Below are 8,973 nucleotides of genomic sequence, written 5' to 3'. Positions count from 1 at the left end.
TATATTTATCGAAAAGGTGATGAACTCCCTTTCTCCCCTTCCTCGCCTGCCTGCCCCCCCTCCTCCTCCCCACCCTCCCCCCTATCTCCCCCGTCCCCCGCCCGGCAACGCCGGGTACTTCTGCTAGTCTACTATATAAGAGAGATGTCTGTCTGTGTGTCTGTCTGTCTGTGTGTCACCATTTTTCTCAGAGATGGCTGAACGGATCTTCGTTAAACTTTCAGAGGTTCATCAGTGAGTGCCAGGGAGTGTTTTAGGCCCAAAAAAATTATGAAAAAAAAAAGATCGGTTTTTTGGAGTTAAAAAAAAATCGCTCGATAGTGCCGAAGCTTTTTAAAATTAATGACTGTTATACACAAGTACACATTCGCATAAATAAATACAAAACAATCACCAGACATTTGAACACAAATAAATCAAACAATTCGGGAAGTGTACGAAGTTGGTAGTACGGCTTCTTCTTCTTCCTGATCGGCATCACACTCAATTCAGAAACGTGATGAACGCCACATTCACCCACCAGCATATATATGAACCCCCTCCCCTCCCCCCCTAGTATTAAATATTTACAAGTGGTCAATGCGTGGACATTACATTGCTTATGTACACAAATTGCTTCTAGAGGGGGTTGGGGATGGGGGACATTGAGAAAATTAAGGGAAAAGGGAATGATGTATGGAGAGAATAGGTGTGAAGGAGGTCTGGGCAGAGGTTGGAGGTAAAGGACAGTTTGAGACATGAAAATACAGTTGGGAGGAGGAGGCCAATATATCTTCTTCTTCATCTTTTATATGCAGAACATAACTGTGGGTAGAATCATTTGCTGAGGCTGTGCGGCTGATGCTCCAACATCTCATTACTGTACACCCAATGCGTAGCTATCTCCTATTAGATATCCAAAACTCTCCCTCTCCTCGGATTAAATCCAAGCAAAACCAGTTTCAGTTGACTGGTCATTAGACTTGTATAACTTTTGGTAGTGTCTAAGCAACACCAAAACGTGATTTTTAATACCAGTTAGCCATTTCAAACAGCAGCAGACCATCCAAAGAGTTCCAGAAACATTCCAGCAATGCAATGAAGATATTTGGAAATGTTCGTAGCTTGGCTCGCATTTGATCATAGCTCGTATATGGAAAAGTCAGCGTGGCAGGGTTCTCGGGCTGCCATGCTGAGTTTTCTATATACTAGCTATGATCAAACTCAGCAGGGCTGCATGTACAGCTGCATAATGAAAAGCATGGCAGAGCAATCAGCCCTACGCTGGGTGAGTGACCCCTTACACCCCTTGTAATCCCCTAAGGTCCACAACCATGACAACCTCCTTTAGGTAAGCGTAGCGTTTCCCTCTGGAGTCATTTCCACAGCTCAGCATGGTTCCTTTCTCTCCCTGGTTACTGTTACATTCTCCGTGGTAACGTGTTAGTGTTTCGATCAAGTTCGTTAAGAAAATACTAATCGTGCACTGGGAAGTGCCCATCAGGCACTGGGAAATACCCACCATGCACTGGGAAGTACCCACCATGCACTGGGAAGTGCCCAGCATGCACTGGGAAGTACCCGCCATGCACTGGGAAGTACCCTCCATACACTGGGAAGTGCCCACCATGCACTGGGAAGTGCCCACCATGCACTGGGATGTACTCATCATGCACTGGGAAGTGCCCACCATACACTGGGATGTACCCACCATGCACTGGGAAGTGCCCACCATGCACTGGGATGTACTCATCATGCACTGGGAAGTACCCACCATGCACTGGGATGTACTCATCATGCACTGGGAAGTACCCACCATTCACTGGGAAGTACCCTCCATACACTGGGAAGTGCCCACCATGCACTGGGAAGTGCCCACCATACACTGGGATGTACCCACCATGCACTGGGAAGTGCCCACCATGCACTGGGATGTACTCATCATGCACTGGGAAGTACCCACCATGCACTGGGAAGTACCCACCATGCACTGGGATGTACTCATCATGCACTGGGATGTACTCATCATGCACTGGGATGTACCCTCCATACACTGGGAAGTGCCCACCATGCACTGGGATGTACTCATCATGCACTGGGAAGTACCCACCATGCACTGGGAAGTATCCACCATGCACTGGGAAGTGCCCAGCATGCACTGGGAAGTGCCCACCATGCACTGGGATGTACTCATCATGCACTGGGAAGTGCCCACCATGCACTGGGAAGTACCTCATTGTCCAATGCTTGGAATGCTCTTTCTCTCAATTAATGTTTTTGCCTTTTTATCATTGTCTCTCTGCTAATGTATCTCATTGTGTCTCTCCTTATGTCCTCAGTCTTTTTATCCATTATTTTATCCATTCAAATCGCTACCTCCATCTGTCCAAAGGTATCTTTCTGCTGCCTTTGTGTAAATCTCTGCACAATCACCTTTTTCGCTCCCTCAGGTATCCCACTCTTCGCATGCTCCCGGCTGGCTCAGCAGGCCGAGTGTGAAGTTTAGAGACGCCTGGAGCTGTACGCGTTAATTTCTGACATAATTTCTTCCTCTTCCTTCCCCCCTCACCATACTGCCTCCATCTCCTGGCTTAGATCTCACACTCAGTACTGAAAAGCACTCTATTCCGCTCGGCCATCCATACGACGGTGCAGCAGGAAAGAAACAAAGGATGATTTGATCAACTTCACAAACCTAGATAACTTTGGTATTCGGTTGTGTTGATACTTTGTCATACCACACTCGTAAGACTGGTTGTTGATGTACACTTTAGCGAACCCACGTGATCTTTGTACACCGATTTTGCCCTTGTGGGTTGCGGTTCACCGTAAAGATCTACTTCTGCTTCATAGTCAGTTTGAGATAGTTGCCTGGAATAGTGAGTGGACATTTGTGATGAATCATAAAATCTTGGACGTTTCTCAACCGATGGCGTTTCAAATGTGAGTTTGATGTCAAAATGAAATTGGGGATTCTGTTAGGAACCGGATAAGGCAAAGTTGAGTAGGAGGATTTGGGGGATTGGTGTACCTATTTCTATTCAATCAATCAATCAATCAATCATCCAATCTATTTATTTCCTCCACCAAAAGCAACATAGTGTGCAAAAGACATTTAAAGAGTCCTGAAAAATCCCAGAAATCTCTATAAAAAAATCCTCAAAAAATCCCAAAAATTAAAAACAATCCAAAAAAACGAGTCCCCCCCCCCCCCCTCCTCCTCCCAAAATTAAAAATAATTTTAATCGGAACTCCTTTAAACATACAGGTGTGTAATTTGAGAAATGTAATTCAAAATAATTATAAAACATAGAATTAAATAATAAATAATGAATGGAGGTTTCATTTCCATAGTCTGTGTAAGTAAAAAAAAAAAAAAAAAATACTGTATAAATAAAAAGTAAGTAAATTAAAATAAGTAAAAAAAGAATAATTTAAAAAATAAAAGTAAGTAAAAATGAAAATAATTCACATTTGTGTAATACTGAGTATCGGGGGATTTCCAGGAAGCTAAAGCTTGTGGTGAAATGCCTAAATCAACAAGGAATCAACGACCAGATGGGAAAGTATAAACGAATAACTATGGGCAAAAAAAAGCAAACAAGAATGAACAAAATACTAAAACGCAATAACTATTTGAACATCATCAGGAGAATCTTTTGTACTATAAACATTCATATTGGGATATGAGAATGTTCTTGTAAGAATATTTGAATTTGTTCATGAACGACTGGGTTTTAACTGCCCCGTCAATCGTACTCCAAAGACGAGGAGCGTAAAATCTCCCTTGTATCCATGGAGTAAGACGTGCAACTATAGAGTAAGAACAAGTTGTTTCAGGATCTGCTATGATAAGTGTTTGTCGTGTATTGAAGGGAAGTAAGAAGAAAAAGTGCAGGGAAAAATATCATGAACATACTTATACATGAATATCCCAGTGTGTGCAATTTGGCAATATCATTAAGTGTTAAGTCTAACGAAAAGAGGTGCAGTGTGATCTCAAGGATGAGAGAAGGCCTAAAAACCTTCAAAGCTCTTTTTTTCAGATACAAGTGGATGAAGTCTGTTGTTGGTGCTTTTTGCCCATACCATATCACAATAAGAGAGGCAAGGTAAAACTAGAGCTGTTACGGATAAAACACCTGTGTCATGAGAAGCGGTTTTAGTAAAAAAAAAGGAGATCTCATCAGACTAGGTGAGTTCATCATCAGTTTATTCCGAAGCATTTAGTCGAGTGAACCTTAGTGATTGGGAATATTATCAATTTCAATTTGCTTTGTGTTGTTAGGAGATTTATTCCAATTGGAGAAGAGCAGAAGCAAGTCAAACTTCTCGTGAAGCAAGTCAAACTTCTCGTGAAGCAAATCAAATTCTCGTGAAGCAAGTCAAACTTCTTGTGAAGCTTGTCAAAACTTCCGTGAAGCAAATCAAACTTCTCGTGAAGCAAGTCAAACTTCTCGTGAAGCTAGTCAAACTTCTCGTGAAGCAAGTCAAACTTCTCGTGAAGCTCGTCAAACTTCTCGTGAAGCCAGTCAAATTTGTCGTGAAGAAAGTCAAACTTCTCGTGAAGCAAGTCAAACTTCTCGTGAAGCAAGTCAAACTTCTCGTGAAGCAAATCAAACTTCTCGTGAAACAAGACAAACTTCTCGTGAAGCAAGTCAAACTTCTCGTGAAGCAAGTCAAACTTCTCGTGAAGCAAGTCAAACTTCCTGTGAAGGTAGTCAAACTTCTCGTGAAGCAAGTCAAACTTCTCGTGAAGCAAGTCAAACTTCTCGTGAAGCAAGTCAAACTTCTCGTGAAGCAAGTCAAACTTCTCGTGAAGCAAGTCAAACTTCTCGTGAAGCAAGTCAAACTTCTTGTGAAGCTAGTCAAACTTCTTGTGAACCAAGTCAAACTTCTCGTGAACCAAGTCAAACTTCTCGTGAACCAAGTCAAACTTCTCGTGAAGCAAGTCAAACTTCTTGTGAAGCTAGTCAAACTTCTTGTGAAGCAAGTCAAACTTCTCGTGAAGCAAGTCAAACTTCTTGTGAAGCTAGTCAAACTTCTCGTGAAGCAAGTCAAACTTCTCGTGAAGCAAGTCAAACTTCTTGTGAAGCAAGTCAAACTTCTTGTGAACCAAGTCAAACTTCTCGTGAACCAAGTCAAACTTCTCGTGAAGCAAGTCAAACTTCTTGTGAAGCTAGTCAAACTTCTTGTGAAGCAAGTCAAACTTTTTGTGAAGCTAGTCAAACTTCTCGTGAAGCAAGTCAAACTTCTTGTGAAGCTAGTCAAACTTCTTGTGAAGCAAGTCAAACTTTTTGTGAAGCTAGTCAAACTTCTTGTGAAGCAAGTCAAACTTTTTGTGAAGCTAGTCAAACTTCTCGCTAGAAAGTTATCCATTCACTTAACTTTCATTTCATAGGCAAGATATGGTGATCCCACTTAAACGTCAGGTAGAGTGAATTAAAGGATGTGGATTATGCACGTTTTAGGTAAGCTATGGTTTTCTTGGCTACATTGTCCTTAGGTGAGATAGGGTGTACCTGACCACAGACTTAGCCGATCCTTAAGCCTCTATGATGGAACATAATCACGCATGCCGTATATATTTTAATTGTCGAGGCTCGGAACTATTTTCTCGCTTATCTGTCACACTTGCTCCCTCCATCCGCTCTATCCCTTTATTCCCCGAGCATTTTCTCACCTTCACCGTGTCTCTCATGCCCTTTTTTTCACAAACACCTAAATCTCTATTTCCTTTGCGGTGCCACCCCATTTTTCCCAATTCGACTTAGGCCCTTCAGATGATCCTGCCACCAGCATGAGAAATCCAGGGAAGTGGCACAGAAATCCTGCCGAGACCAAAGGGGCTTGTCATCGCTTTGCTGAGCAACCCAAGGGAAGGTAATCATAGACGAAATGGCCAGTGCTATCGATTTGAAGATATTTTTTATCACCCTTCATGAACATTCTTTATGGTGTATGGTGGCTACACGGACAGCTGTTCTATGAACTTACTGATTGGAGTAAGAGGTGGAGGGAAAAAGGACGAGGTAGGTGATGCAAGAACGATTATCAACCAAAATGGCAGTGCAATGGTCACGTCAGGGGTTATAAAGAAAAACATAGAAAGATAACTGCGAACAAAACAACAGAGAAGAAAGAGGAGTTGGGAAGAGAGAGAGGAAGAGGAGGTGAGAGAGAGAGTTGATGGAGTGGAGGGAGGGAGGAGGTGAGAGAGAGAGAGAGAGTTGATGGAGTGGAGAGAGAGAGAGCCAGGGGTAGGGAAGAGAGGGGCGAAAAAGGGGTGAGTGGACCTCTCTCTTGTTCGCTGAAGCGAAGAGCTAACACCTGAAAGGTCGGCATTACTTTTCTTCCCCTGGCGGTTAGCACACCTTGGTCACCTTCCAGTTGATACAGGTTTCAACATGGCTTGTATATAAGAACAAGAAACGAGTGTGTGCTTTGAGTATGAACAACAAAACTGCAAACTGTTTAATATTAACAAAACATCCACGATCCAAGCAAAAGGAAAATTCAAAGCAGTCAGCTGCCTGCTATCCCTACCGTGAAACCAGATGTGAATCGAGTCAATGGAATTCACCCAAACTCCTCTCTCTCTCTCTCTCTCTCTCTTGCTCCGACGTTCGACTGAAAACCGAAACATCAGATTTGGTTTTCTCCTATGGTGGTTTTTCATACCTCTATCATCTTTGGGTTGATAAAACCTATCGTTTGAATTATCCACATATACAAACTGATACTAACCTTAAATAATTTAGTATTCCAATATTAACTGGGTGAAACATGTTTTGCACGTCGACTATTTATTTAGTACGTACGACATACGAGTAGCCTTCAGATGGTGCGGTTAAATTGAGAACACAATGGAAGTGGGGTGGATAGGATAGGAGGAATTGAATAGTTTTTTGGGAGTGTGGAATGGAAGGGAGAGAAGTCTGGGAGGAGATCCTCCTCGTCCTTTTGTTCAGCAGAAATAAAATTTTCCATTAGATAGTATCCACTACACTATCTTCTAGAGAGGAATGTGACGGGATGGTGCAAAGGTGGTCCACTTACTTTTGACCTGTGTAGCTTCGGTTCGATTCCCGAACTGACTATAAACTGGCAGATTGATGCTTCGCACCCAGGGCGTTCTATCACCAAGTGTGCCGTCCCGGGGAAGGACATTAAACTCGATGTCCTGTCTACTAGCATTGGTTGTTGGACATTAAAGGGTCACCGGTGTCTCTCATCATTAGCCATCGTCATAAATATGTACCTTGCTCTACATTGAGCGTCATTGCTACCAAAGCAATTTCTTGGCTGGTCTTCCAATGCTGGAGAGGTCACCAATCCGATGTAGCATATACTCGACTGAGTGTGCTGGAATTTGGAATTTGGCCAGGGTGTTGGCAATAGGTCACCTACGCTCCTTGAAGGACGCATTGCTGGTTCCCTGAACAAATAATAAATTCCTGTCCAAATCACCTTCAGTCGATTGTTAGGCCGGGCCAGACAATTTGGGAAAGGCGTGGGCCCACCTATCTCCCGTGGCTGACCTACAAAAAGGTGCTTGGATGAATTGGGGCCATTAACATGATATTGCAGTAACAGCAAGATTGTCGACTGCCAGACAAAGAGCCCTCTGGTGTAGATGTTCAGGAGATTGTAATTTAACCAGGACTGAGGCGGTTATAGACACAACTAGAACGGCATTGGTAGAGCACATACCTCCACCAGGCTGGGCAGTTTACGTCTTGTTTCCCACTGATAGGCCGGATCTGGATCTACACCTGAACCAAAATCGAATCAGGTTGTTCTTGTCACCGAAACAACTCATCCACCTAGTTTTGTCATAATCTGTCTACAATTTATTGAAATATCATGTTATATATCGCTTTTCGCCCGATCTCTAAATGGTGAAGAATTATTTTAGAAAATTTAAACATTCTAGTATCCGGATCCAGATCTTCACCAAAATCGAATCATTTTGTCCTTGTCACACACCCAAGCTGTCCACCAAGTTTTGTCCGAGTCAGTGCATGACTTTTTTGATATATCATGCTCGCAGACAAAAGACAGCAAACTGGTGAAAACATAACCTCCATCCACCTTTGGTGGCGGAGGTAATTACTAATCACAGGACTTTTGAAATGGCGCATGAATACAAACGAGGCTTTTCACACACACGTGATGTGTATGCGTTTGCAGCGACTCGCTTCTGCTAGCATGGACGCATTTAACCTGCCTTTGCTAGCGTGAAATTTGTAAGTGAAATAGTCTTTCTAACACAATTTTCAATATCTAAACAAAAAGGAGTGGCAATTTCAAAATGGTTAACCATAATTGTTGTGTTTCTGGATGCAAACTGGACTAACGGAAATCTTAGTATAATTCACCAAATGTCCATCCATCTGTCTGTCCGTCTGTCTGTCTGTCTGTCCGTCCGTTCCCAAACTGGACTAACGGAAATCTTACTATAATTCACCAAATGTCCGTCCATCTGTCTGTCCGTCCGTTCCCAGGTACCGCAAAAACGGCTGAACCGATCGCAACGAAATTTTGGGTGGGTAATCCTGGGATCCCCTGTAGTAAAATAGGCTATATTGTTTTTCCAATTTCAGCTTTGGTCTCCAGCATTTTCAGGTTTGGACTCCCGCCTAACGTTATTGTCCCAGGTACGGTACCTTAAAAACGGCTGCACCGATCGCAACGATACACCTCCATGCCCGTGGGATGCCCACGGGTGACCCCACTAGTATATGAAATACGAGGAATATCCGTGGATGAGACTTGAGAGATGTCGAGTTCCTATCGTTTCCTAATACAAGTGAGCAAAAGTCGATTTTAAACTTACCCTTTGCATTCACAAGTCCCAGGTATGATCTTCCCATCGCTGCTAAGAAGCACCCAAACCAGTTACGGTGTCTCCCTCAGGGAAGTCTGCCTGGTGCATCTCGTTCCCACGTAAATATACCTAGCACAAGCTTTGCGTATTTTCACCTCGTGAAG

Source organism: Myxine glutinosa, chromosome 12 (genome assembly GCF_964187855.1).
Source record: "Myxine glutinosa chromosome 12, kmMyxGlut1.1, whole genome shotgun sequence".
In the NCBI taxonomy this organism is placed as follows: Eukaryota; Metazoa; Chordata; class Myxini; order Myxiniformes; family Myxinidae; genus Myxine; species Myxine glutinosa.
Note: the sequence above shows the minus strand (reverse complement) of the source record.